Consider the following 27,023-nt stretch of genomic DNA (forward strand, 5'->3'; position numbering starts at 1 on the left):
TGCATTTCTGCAGCCCACCAACCTTTCCTCCGTGCTACCTGGTTGCTGCAAACCTTTAGGTGAGGCTACATGACTGGTTTCTCTTTCAGTTTGTTCTTCATAACTAATAATGGTAAAACTGCCTTTTTTCTCAGATTAGTTTGCTTCCCAAGTTTCCAAGGCTACTACCTCAGTTTTTGTTTTCTTTCTTTGCACTTAGTCTGTTTTCTTTTACTATAAGAAAAAGCCTGAGTCTGGGTACTTTATAAAAATCAACTTTTTTTTTTATTGTAAAGGGGAATTTATTTTCTTATAAAGGTTGGAAATTAATTGTGTTTTAAAAATTTACTCAATATGTTATAATTTCAGTTTTTTAATTAAATTTTTTTTTTACATAAATTACATTTTATTCATTTTGTATCCCAGCTGTAACCTCCTCCTTCATTCCCTCCCAATCCCACCCTCCCTCTCTCATCTCCTCCCATGCCCCTCTCCAAGTCCGCTCATAGGGGAGGTCATCATCCCCTTCCATCTGACCCTAGCTTATCAGACCTCATCAGGACTGGCTGCAATGTCCTCTCCTGTGGCCTGGCAAGGCTGCTCCTCCCTCAGGGGGTATGGCCAAAGAACTAGCCACTGAGTTCATTTCAGAGACAGTCTCTGTTCCCCTTACTAGGATACTCACTTGGATACTGAGCTGCCATGGGCTACATATGAGCAGGGATTCTAGGTTATATCCATGAATTGACCTTGGTGTGGTTGGAGTATCAGTCTCAGAAAAGACAACCCCTGTGCCCACAGTTTTTGGTTCTGTTGCTCTCTTTGTGGAGCTCCTGTCCTCTCCAGGTCTTACTAACTCCCCCTTCTTTCATATGATTCCCTGCACTCTGCCCAAAGTTTGGTTATGAGTCTCAGCATCTGCTTTGATACACTGGAGCTAAACAGAGAATTCTCTGTAGAGGAATATAGAATGGCAGAGAAATACCTAAAGAAATGCTCAATGTCCTTAGCCATCAGGGAGATACAAATCAAAATGACCCTGAGATTGCACCTTACACCCATCAGAATAGCTAAGATCAAAAACTCAATACATACTGGAGAGGATATGGAAAAATGGGAACCCTCCTCCACTGATGGTGGTGGGAATGTAAACTTGTAAAACCACTTTAGAAATCAACCTGGTGCTTTCTCAGACAATTAGGAATAGCACTTCCTCAAGATCCAGCTATACCACTCCTAGATATATATGCTCAAGTTCACAAGGACATTTGTTCAACCATGTTCATAGCAGCTTTATTTGTAATGGCCAGAACCTGGAAACAACCCAGATGTCCCTCAATGGAGGAATCGAAATAGAAATTGTGGTACATTTACACAATGGAATACTAGTAGGCAATTAAAAACAAGGAAATCCTGAAATTTGCAGGCAAATGGTGGGATCTAGAAAAGATCATCCTGAGTGAGGTATCCCAGAAGCAGAAAGACACACATGGTATATAGTCACTTATATTAGACATATAACATAGGATAAACATACTAAAATCTATGTACCTAAAGAAGCTAAAAAAGAAGGAGTATCCTGGGTAAGATGATCAACCCTCACTTAGAAAGACAAATGGGATGGGCATTGGAAGAAGGAGAAAACAAAAAGCAGGTCAGAAGCCTACCACAGAGGGCCTCTGAAAGACTCTACCCAGCAAAGATCAGCTATTTAACTTGTAGTTCAAGAGGGTCCAGGTACCATTCTGGCATCACCCCCATTCTGGTAAGGGCCCTAAGGAGAATGGTATCATGATAGTGAAAGAACATCTGCAGAGGGATCAAGGTAGAAAGCCAGAGCATTGGAAAAACTCCAACTTGTAACCTCTGACTTGGCCACACCTCTGAAAGGTCTCACCCGTTCTCAGCATCATCACACTAAAGATCAAACTCCCAACGAAGGAATCACAGGTAACAAACCACATGTAAATATAGAATGTCTCTCCTGGTCCCTTCCTGTATCAGCTGAGCACCCAGAAAGTCATGCCCAAAACGGGACCAAGCTTCACTGCTTTCTTCCCACTAGCAGCCCACCTACCCAGCACCCATACATTTGTAAGTACCATCTTTTATCCTTCCTTCTTCTCATAATATACTATGCCCACCTAAATAAACTTTCATCCTGCACTGTCAGAATTGCTGCGGCAATGATCCCGGTGCCAATGCACAACATGGCTTCCTTCCAGAAAACTGTCACAGGCTCCTGGACTCAGCCTGCCTGGCAGCACTCACCTTGTCATGCACTAACTCTTCACTTGTCTGAGATGCTGACCATATCCATGTGGCAACTCCACAGGGAATTCTGAGTTCCTGTCTTCCCTGCCTTCAGACAGTGGCTGCCTCCTCCTCCCTGAAGCAGTCTCTTGCCTGGTGTCCTTCTGAGTATCCTGCTCTTTCTCAGTTATGCTCTTCCTCAGTTTCCCATCCAGGTTCCTCCTGCTTTATTCTGCCTTTAAATGTTGGTAAATCTCTCATGATCATCCTCAGACACTATCTCTTAAACCTTTCAATGTAAAATGTTCCTCACAGTCTTGTGTCCCAAGCTGGCTGTTTTGGGAGGTTGTGGCACCTTTGGAGAGGGAGGCATGGTAAGCAAAGATGGGTTACTAGGTGAAGACACTGAAGGTACTGTACTGGCTGGTTTTGCATGTCAAGTTGATACAAGCTAGAGCCATCAGACAGGAAGGAGCCTCAGTTGAGAAAATGCCTCCATGAGATCCAACTGTAAGACATTGTCTTCATTAGTGATTGATGAGGGAGGGCTCAGCCCATGATGGGTGGTGCCATACTTAGGCAAATGGTCCTGAGTTCTATAAGAAAGCAGGCTGAGCAAGCTGTGAGGAGTAAGCCAGTAAGTAGACCCCACCATGGCCTTTGTATCAGCTCCTGTTTCCAGGTTCCTGGCCTGCTTGAGTTCCTGTCCTGACTTCTTACAATGATGGACTATGATCTGGAAGTAGAAGACAAAGAAACCCTTTCCTCCTTTTGGTCATGGTGTTTCATCACAGCAATAGAAACCCTAACTAAAGCAGTTCCCTTATCTCACTTCCTGCATTTATCTGATTACTTCCTGTTTGTTGCCCAGTGTGATCAGCTGGGTAACAAACATAGGTTTGGCCACATCGGCCAGGATGCTTTCCCTGTCCTGCCACTGTGAGCTCAAATAAATATCTGGGTTGCTTGTGTCAGGCACAGTCTCCATTATGAGAAAAGTGAGCCAAAAGAAGAAGAAGGAGGAGGAGGCAGAGGCAGAGAAATGGGAAGGAGACTTGCTGAGAAGAACAGTTCCACCAGGAGAGATATGGAGGAAGAGAGGGGGAGGTACAGGATGTGTAAAAATGTACCATGATATAAATATATGATGCTATCAAATATATCAATCAATTAATCAATCAATCAACCATCCAACCAACCAACCAATATCAGAGCCCAATCAGGGGATAGAGAAAAGGAAGAGGACTGGGTAAGGGGTTAAGATTGAAGCCCAGAACCTGACTTCCAATCAGGCAATTTTCCAACACTTTACAATCCCTTGAAACATCATTACTAAGTTTCACAGTTGTGAAAACGTGGCAGTTTCCTTTTAAGAGGTTTGGTGATAATGTCAGCTACCTAGTAAAAGCCAACATGTGTCTCTTTGTTAAGTGCATCATGTAAGATGGCTTCAGGCCAAGTTTGGTGTTTTTTTTTTTTTAAATAATGCCCAAAGAATGACAAGCAAGTAATATATGACCATCTACTCAGCTTTGAGGAATGTAAATTACTCAATTACTCAATGAAGTTAGCACTAACCAAAAAAATGAGCCATTATTTTATGTATCACCAAGAAAAAAAAACATTGGCAGCTCAGGCTGCAAGAAGACACTCATCATAAGAGATTTATTTATTTCTTTATTTTACATATTCACTTATAAGAGGCTATGTCTCTTTATACTTCCCGGGCCAGCCTAAAGTTCTTGGGTTCACAAGCTCTTCCTGTCTCAACTCACCCTGTAGCTAGAACTACAAGTGCATGCCACCACACCTAATTCCTTTGATTGCTTTAAATTTAATTAATTTATTTTTGAAAGAATATTTTTGGCTACCTCTGAATTCTCTACCTTTTGTAAGTGAGTTCTGTTCTCTAAAACAGCTGCTAAGAATGAAAACATGGATACACTTCATGATGACCTACCATAAAATGGGAACGAAAAAAGAAAAAAAGAAACACATATACACCTAGGGAGATAATGCAGGCTTTTATGCTGCATATGTTTCTATAGATATAATATACAGATCAAAATTATTTACAAACTAACTCCTATTTTAAACTCAACAAAGAGTGTTGTGATGGAGCCTTGCTGTGCTAACTTTTAAACAGGGGAAAAAAACAACTGAGAAGTGCCAGTTCCCAATCTCTGTTTTAAACTTAGTTCTTTTTCTCTTTTACGTGACACCCACCTATACAGACTCACTCCATACCCATCTGGTGCTCCTGGTGTGTAGGCATATCACGGGCACCAAAGTGTTTCATAAATAGTTACCAATTTTACCTATCTCCCCTGCATATAATGGGCATCTTCATAAATCCTTAAATATATTCCTGAACTCAAAAGAAGTATCAAAAAATTGCTTTCTAGAAGAGAGAGAGAAAAAAAAAGATAAAGCCAGTAATGGAATTTGTGGTTGGCAGAAGCTGTGGGATTTGGGGTGAGGAACTTAGAGATAAATAGCCTATGTTTTGGGCCACCAAAGCTCTGCTTTGATGCCAGGCTGCCTTGCTCCAAGCTCTTCCTTGATCAAGGCCAGACCTAGGAGTCCACCAACTGTCAGAGCCATCTCCCCCCTGGCTCTCTGTAGCTTTAAGTCTCTTCTGCAGTGTCTCCAGGAACTGGCCAACAGGATCTGGGATGGAAGGGCTGCCTTCCTTAGAACTAGGCCGGAGAAAATGTTTTCTCTTTAACTTACTTCCAAGATTTCAGGGCATTAAATGGGAAACTTGTATTGGAGGAGAGGGGAAAGGAATGCAGGTCATCCTGTGCATCTCAAGGGGCCACTGTAAGATACTTTCTCATCACACAAAATGATGGAGGATAACAGTTAACCTGCACTGTCAATTTGACTGGGTTTGGAACCATCTAGAAGTCACATCTCCACACTTTTGTGAGGCATTTCCAAAGATGTCTGACTTGGGAAGGAAGAGTCATTCTGGATACAGGCAGCACCATCGCATGAAGAAGGACATCACAGGCCTGAATAAACCAAAAGAAAGCAAAGGGCACACAGCACTCCAGCCTGCTTTGTTTCCTGTTCCTGCTTATGGACTAGACTCAATATGATCAGCTGCCTTGCACTCCAGCCACCATTCCTTCTCTGTCCCAAGAGATACAACAGATAGTATCTCTTGAAGCACAGACCCAAAATAAATCCTTCTTTCTTTAAGTTGTTCTTCCAGGTCTTTTTTTATAGCAATGAGAAAAATACTAAATAAATGAGGTTGATTGTGTCTCTCTCTTCCCTTCTTGGTGGGATAGAAAGTCTGCAAACCTAACATCAACCAAGCTCTTATATATGATATTTTTTTTAACGAACTAGGCAAACCTTCCAATGTCTGCCAATTAGTCTTGCTCTGGGCGTGTATGACTTCCATACTCATAAGGCCACCTGCTTTCCTTTCCCTAGAAACTAGAGAATTGGGGACTTTGGCATCACTGACAGGCCACTAGCAAGTAGGTGGTACCCAAAAAGGCCAGTTGAAGCTCAATGAAGTCATCAATCTCTCTCCCACATGCACTGATTTTAATAGGCTTATCAATGAAGATGAATCACCAGGTTCACAGGAAACAGTAAACTCGGGACTTGAAAAGGAATTCCTGGAGGATGGCACTTAAACCAGGAGGCCTGCACAACTGTAACTATTCACAGTGTGAGCAGTGTTTACTCCTTGTTACATGCTCGGCAGCCTGTCTTTGCCTCTGTCCTTCTCCCCACTGTCCTTGTCATCCTCCTCTCCCGTCATCACTGCTTAGTTCTCTCTTCCTGAAGATCCCAAAGGAAATTTCTCAAAAATAGCCGCTCAAACACTCAATTAAAAAATAAATAAATAAAAGAGTCTTTTCCCAAACGTGTGATCCAGAAACATCTTTGAGTCTAATTAAAGGCACAGATGAGCCTCAGGGGCCCCATAGACTTCATGAAAGGCATGAGAAACTGTAAGTTGGGGTGCTTCCCTTCTATATACATACCCAGAATTTAAGATTTTCATTAAATTTTCAGAATCCAACATCTCCCCTACAGATGTGTTAGGGTGGTGGTGCTTCAGGCCTTTAATCCCAGCACTCAGGGACCCAAAGACAGATGGATCTCTGTAAGTTCAAAACCAGCCTGGTCTACAGTGAGAGTTCCAGAACAGCTAGGGCAACACAGAAAAAGTCCTGTCTCAAAAACAAACAAACAAAAAACCAAACAAACAACAAGAAGAGGAAGAAGAAGAGGAGGAGAAGAAGAGAAAGAAAGAAAAAGACAAAAGAAAGACTATTAAGCTTCAAAGGACTAACCTGTGCCTTCTTAACTCTGCATCTAAGAATATTCATGGTACCGCATGAAAGAGCCTGGGCTTTGCAGACTAAAAAACCCAGAGTTCTAATTCCAGCTCTGATACTTCTAAGTTGTGTGAATTGAGACAAATGTCATAAAGTCTCTGAGCTAGAGTTCTGCTGATGATGATCATGACCTCCACAGACCATTGGATTGACAGAAAGAGGCAGCTCTTGACTCTGAGAAGAAAAGATGCCTTGTCTGTGAAGGTGCAGCAAAGGCTCTGTGAAAGATTCAGGTCCCTGTGCTATAAACGACAGCTGCTAAAACCACCAAGAAATCCATGAAAATAATAAAAAGAAGACTCAGCCTTGAACACCACTGTGAACTAAATACCATCTATAGATTTTATGGTGATAGAGCGAGCTAAAATAAGTCTCTAACCCTCTACTTTTTCCTTACCCTGAATCTCCTCACAAAATGTGTGACAAAATGAAGTCTGGCCATTTCAATCAGGTAAACTGTGACACTGCACTGGGAAGCACTGAGAGGACCCAGGAAAGCCTGTGTAACCAGGTGCCAGGGCCCTGCTACAAGACCCAGCTGATCCAGTGTCAGCAGCCAGCTTGACTCCAGCTTGGCCAGTTGGCTGTCTAATGTGAGTGGGAAAGTTCTAGATCCTCTAGTGACCTGCCAGCACAGATGCAATGATTCCAGGAGCATCCTCATAAACTGGCTCTTGCCTTATTGACCAGGACTCAGATTCAGAGAGATTGGGCCAGGAGAAAACTGAGACCAGAGTGTTCCCATTCCATCCTTGACATTTCTATCGCTAGAGGTAAAGTCCTACCCTCTCCCAGAAAAAATGAGCATTGGTCTTAGGAGCTGAGATGAGGGAGAACAGTGAGGAGACATGCTGTACCTTATGAGCTAGCGGGTGAGGCATGTTATTGAAAGGCTTAGGAACAGTGAAACAATGCTAGGATTTCTCTTTCTCTTATAGAATTATCATCTGGAAACTATATATAGTGGGTGTGGGTGGGTGTTTATTTTTTAAATCTCATCATGTAAACTAGAATATGCTACCTTTTCAGATGGCACTAACTACTGTCCCTTGCTCATTTGGATGCTACCAAAATGATTCTTGAACATCTAGGTTTTCAGCTTTAAACTCCTTATCAAGAGTCCCAGTCCTCAGCTACAGAAGCTGTCAGTGTTACAAAAGTAAGTTGAAAAGTGCAGGAAGGTGGGGATGTGGCTAGACTCAACCAAAAGTGAGACTCTCAGGACAGTGGGAGCCTCTAGAGATACTTCCTTGATTAGCCACATAGATATTAGGACTGGAAACTCAGGAGCCAAGGGTCTGAGGACTAAGACACAAGGAGTCACAAGGCAAATGCTACTCATGAGATCATGTTCTCAGATATGGATCCTTTGCCCTCCCTCTCACTTCAACTGGCATGAGCTCCCTTCGTTTGAGGTGTCAATCAGCAAATCAAGGAGAGCTTTATAAGTAACACAGCACAAAAAAGAGTACATTGGCACCAAACAGATGTCATAATACAAAGGTTATGGAGGGGGCACAAGTCCTGGTCATATGGGTTCACTTGCTGGAGAGCCATTAAGTGGCTGTGGGGTACCTTCACAAGTTAGTGTATCTTCCCACCATCCCAAAATATCTGTTAGAGAGAATTCCTATAGCAGGTGGCCAGCACAAGCCTGAAGGCCCCAGAAGGCTGCAAGCATTTATCCACCATGTGGCTTCTATGTGTTTGCTACTTAAGTTCAGACCCAAGGACATGATTGCCTTCCATTAGCCAGTCAAACTTACCCACTCTTCTCCCTCCATATTTGCTGTATTGTGCATGTAGTATGGACCCAGACAGGAAACCAGGACACTTTGCAATGATAATAGTCTTTGGGCTCACTCCCACACAAGGCTGACACAGATTGACATTGAGTCCCTGAAGCATGGGTTCCCATGATACAGATTCGGAGGATGTCCTTCATCTTTTGTGTGGTTCTGGTTTTAGTTTCCCTCACCAGACCTTTTCACCTAGAACATTCTGATTATGACAGAACCACCTCATGGGCTTAGGGTGAGGTTTTATGAATTAATAAGAAAACAAGATGTGGATGAGAACATGCTCGAACACAGTGCAAGAGTCAGCATCTCTTCATTGCTATTGTATCATGGCTACCACCTGTCAAGCTCCAGGTGAAAATGTGAACAGCTTGATGGCAGAGAAATTTGCATATTCTCTTCAGTGACCCCAGGACTGTCTGATATATGCTCAGGCTCAGTAAATGAATGATGGGTGGATGGACAAATGAGCCAATGCAAATAGGCACTGAATTATTTACGTAGAGCATTGCAAGGCTGTGGAAGCCTTCAGAAGCTCCTCTTCATGGTACCCTGAGACAGAGGAGGGCAACAACTAGTGTCATGCTGCACAAGGAGGAACAAAGCAATGTGAGGATGGACAAAGGGAAATGGATGTTGTGTCAAAGGAAATATGGCTACTTTTCCAGAAAGAAAATGTGGGAGGCAGAGCATTGACCACCTATCTTTAGTGGCTCAAGCAGATTTCCCCATGCAAGAGAAGGAAGTAGTAAGCTCTCAGGAGGCCCTGTTACAAAAACCATAGTAAAAGCCAATTCTAATGTCCCCAGTAATCCTCTAGGGAAGGCTAGTGGGTCTTCCTCTCCTATCTGGCAGCCTCCATCTCTCAGCAAAGGTTTGAGTATGGCAGCGAAGTCACCCTGCCTCTCTGGGCCTAGCCTCAGGCAAGGTTACAGGAGAGAGTGCACCACAGAGTAAGCATCATTAGGATTTGTCCTTCCTTGGGTCTCAGGAAATGGTGGGGACCAAGGACTGGCAGGCACCAGACATCATTGAGATACAGGTAGTATGCAAAGGAATGTACCAACTTCGAACCTGGCACAGCCAAAGTCCCTCTGATAGCACTATGGTCCCCTCTTATAGGACCAGGGCCCTGACATAACAACACCATGATGGCACCAACTCTGAGCCCAGATTCTACAGGTATTAACATGACAGTGTCCCAGGGTCTTTGTTGCCAAGTGATATGCAACATGTAGCACGTGATGGTTGCTGCAACATGCTCCTCACCTCCCAAGAAGTCGAAGAGGAAGAAGGACCCTGTTTAGCTGGAAAAGGCAAATTCTAACAGTCGCTCATGATTTTAGATGTGGTATTTTAATCTCTTTTGAAATGCCAAATAATATTAAAGGAGGGCATTCTATTTTTACAGTGGTTCAGAAAGGGTCACAGACTAATGACAGGTTGAGAACATTGCCTGGGGGTTCTTGCCCTGGCTATGTGTACGCATCCTGTTCTATTCATAGCTGACATTAGTTGCTGTGCTCCTACACAGTCATACGTGGAAATACCACCATCCAGAAGAGAGAGGCAAATGCAGCCTTCCCCTCTGAGATCTTGAACATTCTGAACTGCGCTTGTTTCTCAGCCATAGCTGATAGGAGCTGTTCAAACACACATGCCAAAAAACCAAATCCCCTGCCTCTTTTTGTCTTTACCCACAAGACCATCCTGGCCTCAGATCTCAGCCACTGCCCCTCATCCCCCAAGCCTGAGACAGTAATAGCAGCGTTCTCTACAGCCACAAACATTTGTCAGCATGATTGGGTGAGGTTTAGCAGAAAAGCAATTTCTTTCTGGGAAAATCCTTTATCATGGACAGTCTGTCGAAAACAGTCTCATTGCAAACCCTTCTCTGGGAGAAAAGAACGGACAACTGGCACTAAGTGATCTGCAGCATGGCCACGGGGAGTCATTCATCTTTTGCTTGCCCAGCCCAAGAATGGACGTGTTCAGCATTGGAGAGAAATCAGTTATAGCTGCCCCAAAGGAACTTCAGGTAAAAGGTGAGGGGCTCCTGGGACCACCCATACTTCAGGATGTACAATGAGAGACTGACTCTGCTCTCCATTCTACTCATGGCCTGAGTTCAGAAGTGGAAAGGCACAAGTCACCAGTGGAGGTTCATCCTCCCCACTCCAAAACAGGCTCCTTTGGCACTGTCTGTTTAGCTTAGAAGCCAGACTTCTTCTTGGTGTGTAAGTAAGAAAAGGCTTATTGCTTTTCATAATTCAACTTTTCCTCTGCCTGCGGCACATTTTCCTTGCCAAACTATAGAATGGCATTTATAGCATATTAGATAATTACTATGTGTGTGCTGTTTCCACTGACGTCAATGCTCTAGAAACAGAATACAAGGCAATCTGAGGTCCATGGAGACAAGAAGCAGAGAGATTTCCCCACTATATTCTTGCCTTTTGTGGGGGAGAGAATTGTTTACAAATAGAAAAAAAGTTACACAACTCATTCATTACTGAATATCTGCCCAAACTCAGGTTCTAGTTTATGGGTCTAGTAAGTTCTAGAAGATGTTTGTGGGCTCCATGGTTTTGTGGTTTTAAAATGTTGGCATCAGGCAGGGGCTTGGAAGGAGCTGTCAGTGCAAGTTATGATGTAAAGGATGAACTATCTTAGAACCGAATTAAGACAGTCTTCTTCATGGATGTGTACTTCCTACCCAGCACATCACACATGGCTATGCAGCCATACTATACAAGTTTTGGGTCAATAATAAATCACCAAGTTTGGTGCATGAGATGTTTTCAGATGAAACTCTCCTCCAATTGATTTTATTTTGTTATTTTCTTTTTTTTGTGTGTAATGATGCCACCTCTTTTTTTTTTATTAATTACAGTTTATTCATTTTGTATCCCAGCTGTAGCTCCCTTCCTCATTCCCTCCCAGTCCTACTCTCCCTACCTCATTTCTTCCCATGCCTCTCCCCAAGTCAACTGATAGGAGAGGTCCTCCTCCCTGTCCCTCTGACCCTAGCCTATCAGGTCTCATCAGGACTGGCTGTATTGTCTTCCTCTGTGGCCTGATAGGGCTGCTCTCCTTCAGGGGGAGGTGATCAAAGAGCCAGCCACTGAGTTCATGCCAGAGAAATTCTCTGTTCCCATTACTAGGGAATCCATTGGGAGACTGAGCTGCCATGGGCTACATCTGTGCACAGGCTCTAGGTTATCTCCATGCATGGTCCACTTTTTATAGCATTTTTCAGAGATGTTTCCAAAATATTTGGAGATTGTTTCTATTGCTTTCATTTATAACATTTCGAAGACCAGGGAAACATACTGTTAAATTGTTTTTCATACAAAATATACTGGTCAGGCATTACAGATTGAAGACTTGCATTCTCAAGCACATCTAAATAGGCAATTTCCCTGTTCTCTTGTCTTAATTTTTTTTTTTTTCAGTGCAGTTTATTCAGGAACCTTGAACAATCTTCTGACCCTGGGGAAAGCCAGCCCACAGCTTAAATAGCCTCTGGGTAGCCAACCCAGGCGTGCCACGTGGGCAATGCAGATAGGTCCACATACATGGAAGCAAGCCAGATCCTCAGCCTTAGCCAAATGTGGAATTGTTCATGACAGAGAGCACTCACCATCAGAAAGGTGGAAGGCGGAAACCAGCTCCATCTTTAAGGCATAGCATTCCACAGCTCTCTACAGTTCCCCCTTTTTTGTTTTAGACGCATCAGGCAAGAGTAGAGGTCTGATCTCTGATATTAGAAATAAATTAGGACTTTGTACCGATGTTCATTTAGGTGTCATCCACCCAAAGAGCATCAGACCCGTCTGATACCTTTTTCTCAGAGGCGGACCTGGGGCATCAACTCACATGCAATCAGACATGCTCTTCTCTGGGTCGAAAGCGGCTGACCCTGAGTGCAGTGCTTAGCCTCGCATCCTGAGCGTAACATTTTGGCTTTTTATGGTATTCAACCATGCTTGGGGAGAATGTCCTGCTTCAATGGCTGTAAAGGCCTGAATGATCATGGCTGCATCACACTGTTGTGAGACTCTAATCTTGCATATACACCACAGGCAAACCAAGGAGACCAACACCAGAAGGCCTGCTAACACTCCCATGCCCGCCCATTCCTTCAGATGATTCATGGCTGCAGCAATCCATGTTGATGATCCTGTGGCTAGTCCTGCGTCCACTCTGGTAGAATTTACTGTGACAATGGCCACTCTCAGCTGCTCCATCGTAGTATCGAATTCTCCAGTCCAATTACCTAAAATATAGCTCGACAATTGTTTAGACAGATTTGCAGCACAGGAAAAATTCTCATGTTATATGCTAGTGACTCAAAGTCCAGCATATTTTCATTGACAGCCAAGTTGAGCGATTTGCCATAGGGTATCAATTTGCTCCTGCACGAGGTCAATCCTCTGATTGAACACCATCAAGCTTCCTTTTAGTTGAGCATTAATTCCTTTATGTACAACTAAGGCATGAACTACATTGACTAAATGATTATTCAGGGTCTGAGCAGTCTGCCCAGTATGACTCATGGCTAATGCCCGGGTGGTAGCTCCAACAGCCGCCAATGAGATGGTAGTAACAATGGTGGCTGTAGTTCCAAGATCCCTTTTCTGTCTGAAGAGAGTCATAGCGTGAGGGGCATCAACGGGCACAGGCACCCAGTGAAGCATGCGAGTAAACAGGGGATACCTAAATTTACTAGCATTCCAGCATTGGGCAAAAAAGCAAGTATCATTACCACAATTACTTGGCTCTATCTGGCTAATAATGAATAAAAATGGGGGATATAGACAAACAGGTGTGGGCTTATAGGAAATATTATGAGAAGCCTTATCCCCCTCGTTGGAACATCCTGCTTCAGTTCTAGAACTAGCAGTGGTGGTGTCCGAGGTCTGAGTAGGTTCAGGAGACCATTGCCCCCAGAGGCGAGATGTGCTCCATGCCAATTGACTAACTCCATGTTTTCCTCCACTTTTGAAAGTCATTTAAGGTTCTTAAATTATTTTTCCCTTTTTTTAAATTTTTCATCAATTACACTTTATGTGAAATTCTGAGTTTAAAAGAAATAAATGATTATAGCCCACCTACATGTAGAGATTAAAGTTTGAATTCGATCTTGTACCTCTTGCTACCAGTTTAAAAGACCATGCTAGTCTAACCTCCTTGTGCCTCAGTTTCCTTATCTGTGGAATACAAATGACATTCATATTTATTTTCCAGTCTGTTATGAAGCTCAAAGGAAAAGATATTTATGATAGGCTCTTAGTATGGAGCATGCCACAATGAAAGCATCTTGAGAATTATTCCAGAAAATTTTCTGCTAGTGATAACTGAGGGACATACCACTTTTGCCACCTGATCTAGAGTTTCTAGAGTTGATGGAAAAGGTGCCCAAGAGATTAGTGGAGAAGGGAAAAGGTGAAAAAAATCGAACTGCAAGATTGGAATCAGAAGAGCACTCAGAGGAGCTACCCATGAGAGTAAGAAAATAGGAATGAAAGATTCTAAGACCAGAAGAAAGTCTCTGAACTGCTAGGAATCTATCAGGACCTCTTAATGGCTTTATGCAACAGATTTCTTCTCCCATTCTTTCCCCACGTCAAGTATAGCCTATGCTAAACAAAATTCTCTTAAAAGATTTATTTTTTTAACTGTGTATATTATGAATATACACATGTACACATGAGTGCAGATGCTCCTGGAAGCCAGAGGAGGGTACCAATGCCCTGGAGCTGGAGTTAGAAGTGGCTATGGGCCACCCAGCAAGGGTGATAGAAAATGAACTCAGATCTTCTGCAAAAGCAACATATGCTCTTGATTACTGAGCCTTCTCTCCATCACCAACAAACATCTAATAAATATGGAAACAATACCAATTTGTAGATATGCAAAACTATTAGCCTGTCCAAGTGTCATCTTATTCAATAACATGCGAAGTTCCCTGGGCACCAGGTCAAAGCACCCTTATTGCTTTGCTTACTCCTCCAATTTTTCATCCACTGTGGGGGCTCAAAATTTCCACCCAAGGCCTTTGTCCACAACATTCATTTCCTTTATTATTACCTATGTGACTGCAATACCCAACTCTTGCAGATCTTCATGACCTTTTCAACTACCCTTAGGAAAGTTTGATTTCTCATACTCTATTGGAAGATCCACATGCTTAAACAAAGAAAAGCATAACTCACCGCAGAAGTGACTTCTCTGGGATTTAGCAGATGGCTACAAGTCATGGCTAGGGATGAATGCATAAAACACAAATAATATATATACCATTGACTTCTCCAAAGAAAGTGCTGTCGCCAAGAGATTTTGTGTTTTCCAATGAATAAGAAGTCTGTGTTTGGGAAAGAACGTGAGCAGCAATAATAACCACAGACAAGATGAAAAGTAAACAAAGGGGGCAACCCATGTAGGAATAGCATGAAACTGCTTAGCTTTGGGATCCCTCAGCTATCACTGTTTCTTTCAAAAACTCCAACTTCAGCATACAGTAAATATATTAAAAATTAATTAACCATGATTTGGTATGAGAATCCATTGCAAAGAATATACTTTTTGATGAGGTTTGAAAGCTGACAGACCCATGCCTTCTCTCTTACTGGTGTGCACAATTTCTTCAGAGTGGGAAAACACCGAAAAGCCTGCTTTGCAATGTCTGGGCTGTACTGCATATTTCTTGGATGAGAATGAGCCATGTACTTCTCTACATTCAACCAGGAGTTATCCAGATTTGTTGGAACTGTCATGGTTAAAAATCAGTCCATTGTCTTTTTTTTTTTTTTTTTTAAGGGACTGGCACACAGGCTCCCCAGGGGAGCAGGACTTGAAAAGGAGAATGGCATTGAGGAAAATAAATCATCCAGCTCCACTGGGAGCCATCCAGGTTCTGTCTCTTTGGCTCTGGGCTCAAGTACAGGGAAACCCCCCTCCCTCCCACCCATTCCTGAAGAAGGATTCTGACTGGCGATCACCCCTGGTGCTACCAGTCCTGTATTTCCTGCCTTCAGAGTGGGTTAGATCTGTGGCCTCTGGAGATGAAGCAGATGACCTCAATTTACAATTGGATTACTTTTTAAATTTCTAAAGCTCCTTCATTGTGAAAGCCCAGCTCTGCCTACTACACCAAGTGATTCAATTTGACACACCTTAGATGGAGAAGTCAGCAAGGCTGGGCTTCCCTACGGGACCCACAGGCGGAGAAGACAGGACTACTCTCTCCATTATTCTGCAGACCATCTAAGTCCCACTGTGGCCGTGCAAAGCACGTTCCTCCCTTTACTATTTATACATGCAGCTGGGAAAACTATTTGGGGAACACATCTTAGGAACATGAGTTGAAGTTGAGTCTTTCCTGGTTAAGTGGAGATCTGCTCCCACTGAACAAAGCTAAGCACAAACATGAAAAGTCACAGCGTTGGGGTGAAGGCAGGACCATGGTTTTTCCCTTGATTCTGATTTCTGCTTTTTATACCGTCATTGTGTGTAGATGAACACACATGTAAACATATGTATGAATGTGTATCCAGATTCACATTCTGTGGCTTTACCTATTAGATGATACAGTGAAATCAGTTATCTAAATAGCTCCTAACATAGCTCTCCCAGGGCTGCTGCTGTTTAAGTCAGCTTCTAGTTCTTCTGTGTTAAATTTCCATTGCTTTAACAAAATACCCGAGATAGACAACTTAATAAGAAGAAATATAGGGCCAACAAAATGGGTTAATGAGTAAAGATGTTTGCTGGAAAAAACAAAGACTTGGGTTCAATCCCTGAGACCTCTGGTAGAAAAAAACAAAGCTGACTCTCACATATTGTCTTCTGACACACCTCCATAGGTGTACTGTAGCATGCAACTATCTCCACACATACACATACCCCCCCCAAAAAAAAACTAAATAAGTGTAAGTTTACAAAAATTAAAGAAGAAATGTTTATTTGGCTTATAGCTCCAGAGCCTTCAGTCTCTCTCTCTCTGGATCCTTTCACTTTTAGCAGAAAGTGCATTGCAGCTGGTGTAGGAGCTGAACTCCCTTCATGGCAGCAGGGAAGCATGTGCCAGTGTTTCCATACCTTCTTCAAAGACATGCCCATAAGACCCAACTCCTAAAGGATTAACCACCTCCCGATAGCTCCTCAGCCTATCAACTCTTTAACATGGGCCTCAGACAGTTTGGCTTATAACCGTAGCACTCTTGATACTTCTACAGAGTGTAACTGTGACTCAGGCCTTCTGAGAGAAAACTATCAGCTGATGAACTCAACAGCCTGCGAGTCCCTCTTTTTCCCTTAATTTCTATCTAAAAGGAAGTTAGTAATGGAACTATCAATCTCTCATCGAAGACTAATGAGACAGCTTTCCAAATATTTTTACCTTTTCATTTCCCCCAGCCAGAATTTTACCTTATAACAATCTTATTGAGTTATAACTCATGTATCATATAATCATGTACTAAGGTACATGATTCAATTGTTTTTAGCAGATGCAGACTTGTATAAACATCCATAAAACCAATTGTAGAATACTTTCCTGACCTTAAAAATAAACACTGCAGCATTCCACTATCAACCCTGCTGTGCCTGCTAACCCTGTCCCTGAAGCCCTAAGCCAGAACAAATATATTCTTGTTTCCATACAGTCCCCTGTTCTTGACGGTCAATATCAATGGAGTCACATATGAAAGATCTTTCCTCACTCTTCCACATTAGTAATCAATGGTTTCTAGGTTCATTCATGCTGTGAAATATGTGGAAACTTCTTTATTTTTTATAACAGAATCATATTTCATTGCTTGGACATATCACATCCTCTTAATCCAATCACCCATTGATGGATATTGATGGCACTTCTCACCATTTAACTATTATGAATAATTATAAACACTCTGTATAAATTTTGTGTGGACAAATGTTTTTGGTGCTCTCAGGTAAAGACTTGGATAGAAAGATTATTTCTGAGAAATGTTCTAGAGCTTTTATGTCATCTTAACAGCAACACACAAGGATTGCAATTTGTCCATATCCTTGCTGGTGTTTGTTCTGAGCTTTTTTATTGTAGGCGTCCTAGTAAATGTGAAATGGTATCTTGTGGTTTTGATTTGCATTTCCTTGATGACTAAAAGCTGAAAATGTCTTGATTTTCCTTCATATGCTTGTTGGTCATATGTGCATCTTCTTTGGAGAAAGATCTATTCATTAGCTCTTCCCATTTTAAAATTAGGTTATCTTTTCATTGCTGAGAAAGAAAAGCTCTTTATGTAGCCCAGATTAAATACATGTCCTGTAAATATTTTCTCCAGCTCTGTGGGTTGTAGCCTTCTTCACTGGATCCTCGGACACACACAAAAAAAAAACTTTCACTCTTACTGATGTATCTATTTTGTGGTTATTGCTGCTTCTGCTTATGGTATTATGTTCAAGATTAATTTTCAAATCTAATGTCACAAAATCTCAACCCTTTGTATTAGCTTTGATCTAGTAGGGAAAACTCTAGTCCTCTGTGAGTTAATTTTGCTATGGTATTGAGTTAGTTACATGTGGATATACAGGCTATCCCATTACTACTCAATAACAGGTTACTCTTTACTACATTGAAGGAGCCTGTTGCCTTTGTCAAAAATTTATTCAACTATAGCAATATGGATTCATGTCTAGATTTTTAAGTCTAGTTCATTGATCCTTATATCTAGAATAAACTTTAAAAGGCAGAAATCATTTTATTCATATGTCTGAAGCCAGAATTCAAACTATACCATGAAGAGCACAATAGTCTTTGGGTTCTTGACCTTGGCCACAGAGCAGCAGTCTGTAGAGTTTGTTTATGGAATCCTCAAACTTGAATGAGAAAAATGACATCTTTATTTTCATAGCCTCTAATTCAAATCTGGGGTTTTCTCTCATTAAAAATGGAGGCAACCAATGGAAACTGAATGACTTTGATAACAGTAGAATCACAGATATCATTTACAGATGAGATTACAAATGTGGCATAACTCTTCAAACATATTAATCCTGCTGATGACTTACATTGGTGTGTTATGTGGATAGCTACTGATAAAAATGTCTTCATCAAGAATTAAGCATACCAAAGCATAATTTGTTTCTTAGATTCTAATAACTGCATCTAAATTTCCTTGTAATTCAATGTTTTATGATAGGTTTTTATAAGTTAAAAATATTCTGACAAGGGAGTCATAGATTTCATTAGATCACTAAAGGAATCCCAAACATACACACACACACACACACACACACACACACTTGCGCACACACACACACACAATGAAGAAATCTAGCTTCCTTCTTTTCTGAGACTGATACTCCAACCAAGGACCGTGAATGGAGATAACCTAGAACCCCTGCTCAGATGTAGCCCATGGCAGCTCAGTATCCAAGTGGGTACCCTAGTAAAGAGAACAGGGACTGTCTCTGACATGAACTCAGTGGCTGACTCTTTGACTACCCCCCCCAAGGGGGAAGCAGCCTTGCCAATACTTGCCAATACAGAGGAGGACAATGCAGCCAGTCCTCATGAGACCTGATAAGCTAGGGTCAGAGGGAAGAGGAGGAGGACCTCTCCTATTATTGGACTTGGAGAGGGGCAGGGAGGAGATAAGGGAGGGAGTGTGGGATTGGGAGGGATAGGGGAGGGGGCTACAGCTGGTATACAAAGTGAATGAACTATAATTAATATAAAAAAATAAAAATTTAATTATAAAAGAAAAAGAAATCTAGCTTCCCTCATTATCAGTATTATTTTCTTCTCCATAGTTATCATCAATGAAATCATCACATTTATTTATTTGTCAATTTGTGAATTTGTCTCCCCTTTGACACTAGAATATAAGGTCTGAGAGCTTCTAATAATGCCTGGCACATAATAGCTATTCAATAAACATGAGATACAAAGTTATCAATCATTTTGAAACAAGAGCTAAACCACTGGCTTAATGAAAATGAGGATTAATGAGGTCAAACTACTGATGTGCAATTCATTGTGAAAATGATTTCATGTTTGAGCCACCATTTTCATCTAGTTTAGTAAACACCAGTGTGTCCTATGCCCAGTAGCAAGTACCTGCAGTAATTATTATCCATGTTGACAGCTGAGGAAACCATGAGTCAGAGAAGTTTAGACCAACACAAGATCTCCCAGTTAGCAAATCACAAAGGGATGATCCATAGCCAGTCTATCCACACTTCGCTACAATGTGATGCATCTCATGGGGGCGTGGAATAGTAATGTTAGAGACAGGAAAAAAACTTGCTTATTGTTCAACCAAGAAAGCTAAGATCCCATGAAGTTTTAAAAAAAATGCCCTAGAATGCAAAGTTCAGCAGATGTTTCCAACAAAACGTTCTTTCTGCTCTCAGGTTTAAGGACCATGGCAGAAAAATGCCTGAGCAGAAACACAGAAGAACCAGATACTTACAGGTCACTCCACGTGAGAGGACACGTTTGAGCCACCATTGTCACCCTGTTTAATAAACACTAGTACACCCCATGCCCAGAAGTAAATATTTAGGGTACCATGTGCCCAGTAGTAAGTGCCTTGCATTCATTAATAAATTATTGTCTGTGTTGGCAGTTGAGGACACCAAAAGTCAGAGGAGTTAACATCAACACATGCTCACTCAGCTAATGAATTACAAAGTAATGATCTGGGCCCATTCTACCTGCCTGAGCAGAAAAGCTTGCCCCTTCAAACACAATGAATACCAATAAGCATTATCCAAAGCCTGTTCACTCCTCTCCTGGTGTCAGTTTGCATCTCTAAATATTAAGATGTGGCTTCATCAGGTGAAACATTAAGGATTTTATTAAGCTGAATTTCAATTGTCCCTGGTTAATGGTCAGGTTACAAAGAGACAGTATGGCCCAATGGCAGGCTAGATTTGCTTTTTTATTCCCTAGCTGAAGGTCTCAGAGTTATATGACTTTGACTTTATCTAGCCTTACAGGTATGGAAGTTAATACCTGTGGAGAGACAGGTATTATCCTTTAAGGCCATTGAGAGTTACTGGAGAACCATCTATCAGGTCTGCATAGAAACAAGACATAAGCAATGTCCTTATCACCCCAGAGCAACAGCAAAAGGATTGGAAGCAAAGAATTCCTATGACAAGGGAACTCTCTGCCTCTAGAGCATGCATTCAGCCCATACCTCCTGGCCAATCTCCTGATTCAGGCTTACCTTACTGATAATACAGTCTACAGGTATATAGGTTTAAAGAGCTAGATTAAGACATATATGTTTCCAACAGTGATGGTGTCCACATGAACAAAACCTGTGGGAATTAAAGTTCAGCAAGTTGGGTTTCCCTCATTTCTGCTTTTTGCATCGGTGGTAGAAGAAGCCAATTGCAGACTTTCCTGGAAAAGGCTGTACACTGGCCTTACTGCATGTCTTACATAGAGGTTTTGTTTGCTTAAAGGAAACTCCAACCTTTGAGTCTGGCTTCTAGGAGGCATTTTTCTAAGGCTTTGGAATGCCATATCTGGTAAAAACTGTCTTCACCTGGGTGTTGGGCCAACCAGATAGGCGTGGTTTGATTCTGGAATGTTTAACAGTGTGATTTGAGAAAGCAGTGTGGAGAGGCTAGCTAGCCATGGGCATAAACACCCAGATTTATGTGATTATGCCCAGTTAAACTGGGCTCTGAGGCTGATGTGGGCTCCCAGTTTGCATGTGTGCATGGCATGTGGGCACATGTGAATAATGCAACCACCATGTACCTATGTGTGGAACCTTCTCAGGCTCTGCTCTGTGCACATCTTCCCTTGGCCAATTTAATCTTGGTCCTTTCCCTGTAATAAACTGTCACCATGAATGCCTTTACTTTTTTGAATTCTGGGGTCCCCTCTAGTGAATGCTGAAAGTGGTTTGGGGCATGCCCTTCCACCTAATTATCAATGGAGGTGAAAGCTGAGAACAGTCTTGGGCTGTGCACCTTACCCCGACTTCTGTATTAGGTGGTTGCTTTGGACCCAATGCTAGCCTGCCTGCCTTCTTCCCCAAGGTCCCTTAAATCCCTGGAGTCCAGAAGGCACACACTCTTAGAGACTCCAACCTGGTGGTTCTCAAGCTACATTTAGCCAATATGCTCAGAAATGTTTTACATTACAAATCAGAACATAGGGTCAATGCATCTAACTCCATAACTGAAGCAAAGGTACATAATATTATCCCACACTCCTGTCTGGATCTGGGTCTTCCCTGGCTCAGTCTCACTTTGTGAAACAGCTGCATCTTTGAAGACCTGTTGCTGTCAGGAGCCATACATGAATTGAGATCTGCCATTTCAGAAGCCTTGTAGTATTCACTACCCCATAATTGACCACTGCACCACCTTCTAATATGCATTGTTTTCTTTCTTGGTTTTGGTCTCTTGATACCTTTCCCTAGTAAGACCAGTTAAAAGCCTCAAAACAAACCTTTAAAAGACAATGCTAATGACATCTGATGTCCCGAGCTACACTCATGCTTAGTTCTGTGCCGAGTGCTTTCTCGTGCATCCTTATTGCTATTCCTCATCACTACAGTCACCCCATTTTACAAAGGAAAAAGCTTACATCTTAGAAATATTAACTAGTTTGTTCAAGGATGCACAACACAAAGCAGAATAGAATTAAACCAGGAAAGAGTTCAATCCTGCCGTGAATCCACAAGGCGGCATCTTTTGCATCAATCTTCCTTTCTGCAGAGAGCCTCTCAGCATAGTGCCTGCTTCCTCAGTGGAGAGGGGCACTGGGAAAGCAATGGGAATGCACAGCACTAGCCCCACCAGTCTTAGAAGGAAGAGGTTGGACAACCATTCCTATTGCAGAGGAGCCAGAATCCCTGACCTGCCAGTACACAGCTCTCTCAGGCCTGTCCGTCACGGTTCCGTGCCCTCATCCCAGAGGAGTCTCCTTCTTCCAGAACACTGGTCAACCCTGCATGCTTCCTACTGCCTCCCCTTCCCCACACCAATTAAAGTGTCACAGCTGGCTGGCTTAGAGACAGGTGAGGACGGGAAGGAATCTGGAAGAGACAGAGAATTCAGGGAAGAGGGGGCCTCTCACAGCCACAGCTGCTCTTCTGCTTTCTGTCAAATTGGTCTGAAGCCTGGAGGATGAACCAACAGGGGTCCCCAGTGACTCCACAAACTGAATCTTCCTCCTTCAGGCTGGTCAGTAGATACATCTAGATGGAGAAATAGCAGCTATTTATATCTGTTTGAGTTCAGTGGTGCCTGGGCCCTGGCACAGCATGTGGAGTCTCAGGTGACAGGACCAGCTGCTAATTGCTTGCACCCCCAAATCTCAGCTAAAGGAAGATCCTTTCCTCAATTAACAGGTAGAAGCTCATAACCATGAGAGAAGCAGAAAGCAAAGAGCTCTTAGATTGATCCACCAGTATGCACACTTTATCTTGGCTCTTTTCTATGCTGCCTCACGGTAGTAGGGGACACCAGGAAATCCAAGGCCTCCCTCAGTTGGTTATTTGAACTCTGTCTCTTCATGACCAAGTTCCCAATCATTAGGGTATAAGAGCAGAGTGAACAACACTTGGACTTGATGTGCAGATAGAAGGGACAGGGGTTTCCAATTAATCTCTGTTCAACCTTTAGGATTCTGTATACCCACAGGATGCCTATGTTAGAAGAAACTGCCAGGAACTAGCAAAAGAAAATAGATTTGATAGAGCAGAAGCCATCGGTGTGGGATCCAGGGACCAATTTTAGGGTCCCTGGAAAAGAAAAGATTCTGTAGCATCTGTCTACTTCCCAAAGAAGGGTGAGCTTGACCCACAAACCATCATATTCATTCTATTCAATAAGCTACACACATTGCCTTCCATGTTTTCACTCACTGAAGCGCTAACTGCTCTCACTCACACCTGCTCCAAGCCTGTGTGCATGCTTGCACACATGTGCACAGCCTCCCTTCCTACTTCCCCAGCCTCATCCATGTCTGGTAACAGATTGTGTTTGAAGGCCCCAGCAGGCTGCCTGGCTGCCTGGCACATGTCTCAATTATTGATGTAGCTCTGACAAAACTTGCTTGATTATTCTTGCCTATGCTATTATGAAGAGGGCATGGCCCATAATGCACTCCTGGCTTGCTTCCCCCTGCTGCTCGAGGAAAAGCACAGGTGGAGACTCCTAATTGCATCCATGTTCTTTTCACCTTTCTCTGCATCCTGTCTCTGCAGTTCCTCCAGATATCAATATCAAGTGGATCTCAAAATGAGCTATGGGTTTCTCTCTGCATTTTCTGGCAAGGGGTGAGGGTGGAGGTTATAGAAAGCCATCGCTTCTCTTCTATCATTGTGTGGGCTCAGAACACAGGACAGAGTGTTCTCATGAAGGATAAAATGAATCCCAATACTAATTGTCTTGTGCTCTTTCTACAACTTGGTCCTCTGTGTGAGGACTGGTGAAAGAAAGCTTGGGTGTTTTTTTTTTTTCCCATGCAGAAACCAGCCTGATGGAATGGCTGGAGAGAAATCAAAGATACCATAAGATTATCAATAGTTTGCCTAGCTCGGAAGATATCTGAATACCAGGCTCCATGTTCAAACAAAGTCTGTTGTTACACTAACCTGAACTGCCAAGTTTCTATTCAAAACACAAAAGTTCCATGACTGAAGTGAAGCTTGCATTGGGTATTTTATCTGGAGAGCAAGTTCCCAGACATACTTTCATTGTGTTTGAAGAGACAACACCTTAAAATTTACCAGGAAATATTTAATGCAATACTCAGAAAATTGTTATTTTTAGGCTGAGGAAAATTGTGGTTATGATTTATCTATGCCAATTTGTACTTTCTATCTATTTTGTTAGAAATAAAGCCTAGTTTGGTATAAAGTGTCCATTTAGCAAAATAAATCAGAAAAGCCTCTAATGGTCATTGACACTCACACATTTAGTATCATCAAGTCTGTTCTGGTCAAGATAATCCACTAGCAGAATAGACAGATTTGGGCTTCTCATAAAGAATTTGACAATTGAAGGGGGTTATGTTCACTTCCATTTATGTCCTGGAAAATACTCCCTGGTGACTTAGCAACCATGTTTAAAAGCTCTTGCAGTCCTTAAACAAACAAAGGAGTATGTTTATGGGGTTCTAAAGACGTTATTTTCAGAGATGACGTAGGGGTTATGATATGTAGCTTTGGGGCTTTACAGTAAGTCACAGCTGATTTATTACTGTGGCATACAGTACTTGCTTAGGGGAAACTGAGAATTTAATTAAGCACTATTTAAAAATGTGTTTTATGAGAAATAACCCCTGGGCACATAGAGACCTAAGTTTCTCCATCTTGGAGGGAGAAAGGACCATTTTGGGGGAGGGATGAAGGAGCAAGAGTTAAGAACATTTCTTGGCACCCCTGGAGCTGAGCTAATTCAAGAACAGAAAGAGAGAGTTTAGAGTAGAGGTTGAAAACAAAATCTGGCCTGCAGAGGTGTTTTGCTTGGCTTGCTGGCACTGTGAGAGTTTTATGGCAGTGGCCAGTGTTCTTAAATTGAAGATACAATTTGTAAGGCCAGTTTTCTCCCTTCCCTTTGAACTATCACAAGACCTGACCACATGATTCTGTATTTCTGCTTGAGAAAAATTGGCAGCAGTTGGTTCTACTTTAGGAGATACCCCAGAACCCAGCACCTCATGTTTCTCATCAGCTCTCCCCCAACCATTTCTAACAGCTCTAAATAATTGTCTATCTGAACTTGAAGACGTCCCATGAAGACTTCTCATGATGGCATAGACTTGATCTAGAACTACCTCTAGGCATGCTGCCAAGTATTATCTACAGCAGGTTAAGTGAGATAAGAAGACTCTGCTGTGACTAGGACCATTCTTTTGGTTGGGCACCTGGACTATATAATATGGAAAAAGAAGATGAGTACTTGCATTCATTGCTGTTTCTCAATTGTGGATGTGTTCCAAGTTCCTGCCACAATTGACTGTCCCAAAAAATAGTGAAATAAACCCTTTCTCCCTTGAGTCACCTTTTCAGTGTATTTTTATTATAACAGGGAAAGAAACAAAGACACCTCTTAAGCCAGGAAGGCTCATTTTCATATACAAAGATTGAAAAGCACACTCTTGCCTAAAAATCAGCAGGAAAACAGGATTGTTAAATTTTCTTAAAATTTTGATACATACATTGACCCACTGATGTTAATGTTGCGTTGTTGCAATTGGAATGTCATGAAGTCACAAGACAAAGCTGGAGGCAGAGGCAGAGGCAGAGGCAGGAGGATCTCTGTGAGTTTGAGGCCAGCCTCATCTACAGAAAAAGTTTCAGGACAGCCAAGACTACACAGAGAAACCCTGTCTCAAAAAAACAAAAAGAAAAAAACTTGGAAATAGAAGATTTTTTTTATCTTATCTGCAATAACTATGACATTGGGATGAATATGATACAGGACATCTTTCTTGGAGAATATTTGCTTCACCATGAAAACTTCTAGAAGGGTGGGAAGGACAGGGTGGAGAAAGCATAGTCAAATTTTCCATCAGACATGCCAAAGACCTATAGTACATCCTAATGTTCATTCCCTTAATATCAGATAGAGGAAATAAAACCAAATAACAAGTATTTTAAATACTGATAATTAATACAACTTAGATTCATTACACTTGTCTTAGATCAAAGCAATGGTAAAATATAACAGTTAATATTCTTTATAAAAAAGAGGACTCTACAAGCAAGAGCACCTAGAGTAACAGGAGAGTCACCAGGGGTGTCTGACAAACATTGAGACAAATGCCACATCTTGGATGTGGAAGTCAGAAGACAGCTCATGGGACTTGTTTCTGTCTTTCAAACATGTATATCCTGGGAAACAAATTCAGTCATCAAGATGCTTGCAAACATCTTTACCTTCTAAGCCACCTCACTAGCCCTCTTCTGGTTTTTGAGAATGTCTCATGTTGCCTAAGCTGCTCTGGAACTCACTATGTAGCTGAAGCTTGTCTTGAACTCCTGCTCTTTTTGCCTGTACATTCTAAGGACTGGGATTACAGCCATGTACCACCACTGTCTGTCTAAAGCCAACCACTGCCCTAAGAGGCTGATTTTAAGACAGAGTTTTGTTTCATTTACTAGAGATAAAAATCATGAGGCCAATGTGAAGACCATAGTTCGAGTCTACTCTTAGGGGTTTTTGAAAGAGTTTCTGTCTCAATTAAAAATCTCCCTGAAAGTCAAACATCCCATTGTAACAGGTCAGTCTTTCAGATAGCTCATCAGCCTTCAGTATTTACTGTCACTGAGTAGCAGTTGAGAATATATTGCCTGATGAAATCTTTTTGTTAGTTGGTTTGATCCCTTTTGAACTTTGTACTGCCTAACTTTTATGAAAAAAAATAATATATATATATATATATATATATATATATATATATATACAATTTAAACATCATGATAAGAAAAACCTGTACTTACCCATGGTAGTCAATGCTTCCTAATGTCAAACATGGTTGGCACTCAGTTAACTGACTATTTAAGACTCCCGGTACATAAAGCCTAGCCTGTCTGGTACTGCGATGAGCTGGGGCCAATGTCCCATGCTCTGCTACTACTCTATTAGATTTTTACAT

At 42.0% G+C, this 27,023-nt stretch overlaps 1 protein-coding gene across 29 annotated transcripts in view; it reads right to left on the reverse strand.

The window, feature by feature from the left end:
• The window catches only part of Kcnma1 (potassium calcium-activated channel subfamily M alpha 1), a 695,343-nt gene that overhangs the window by 314,273 nt on the left and 354,047 nt on the right, over window positions 1-27,023 (reverse strand). The window lies entirely within an intron of this gene.

The sequence above is a fragment of the Meriones unguiculatus genome, chromosome 4, assembly GCF_030254825.1.
Source record: "Meriones unguiculatus strain TT.TT164.6M chromosome 4, Bangor_MerUng_6.1, whole genome shotgun sequence".
Lineage (NCBI taxonomy): Eukaryota > Metazoa > Chordata > Mammalia > Rodentia > Muridae > Meriones > Meriones unguiculatus.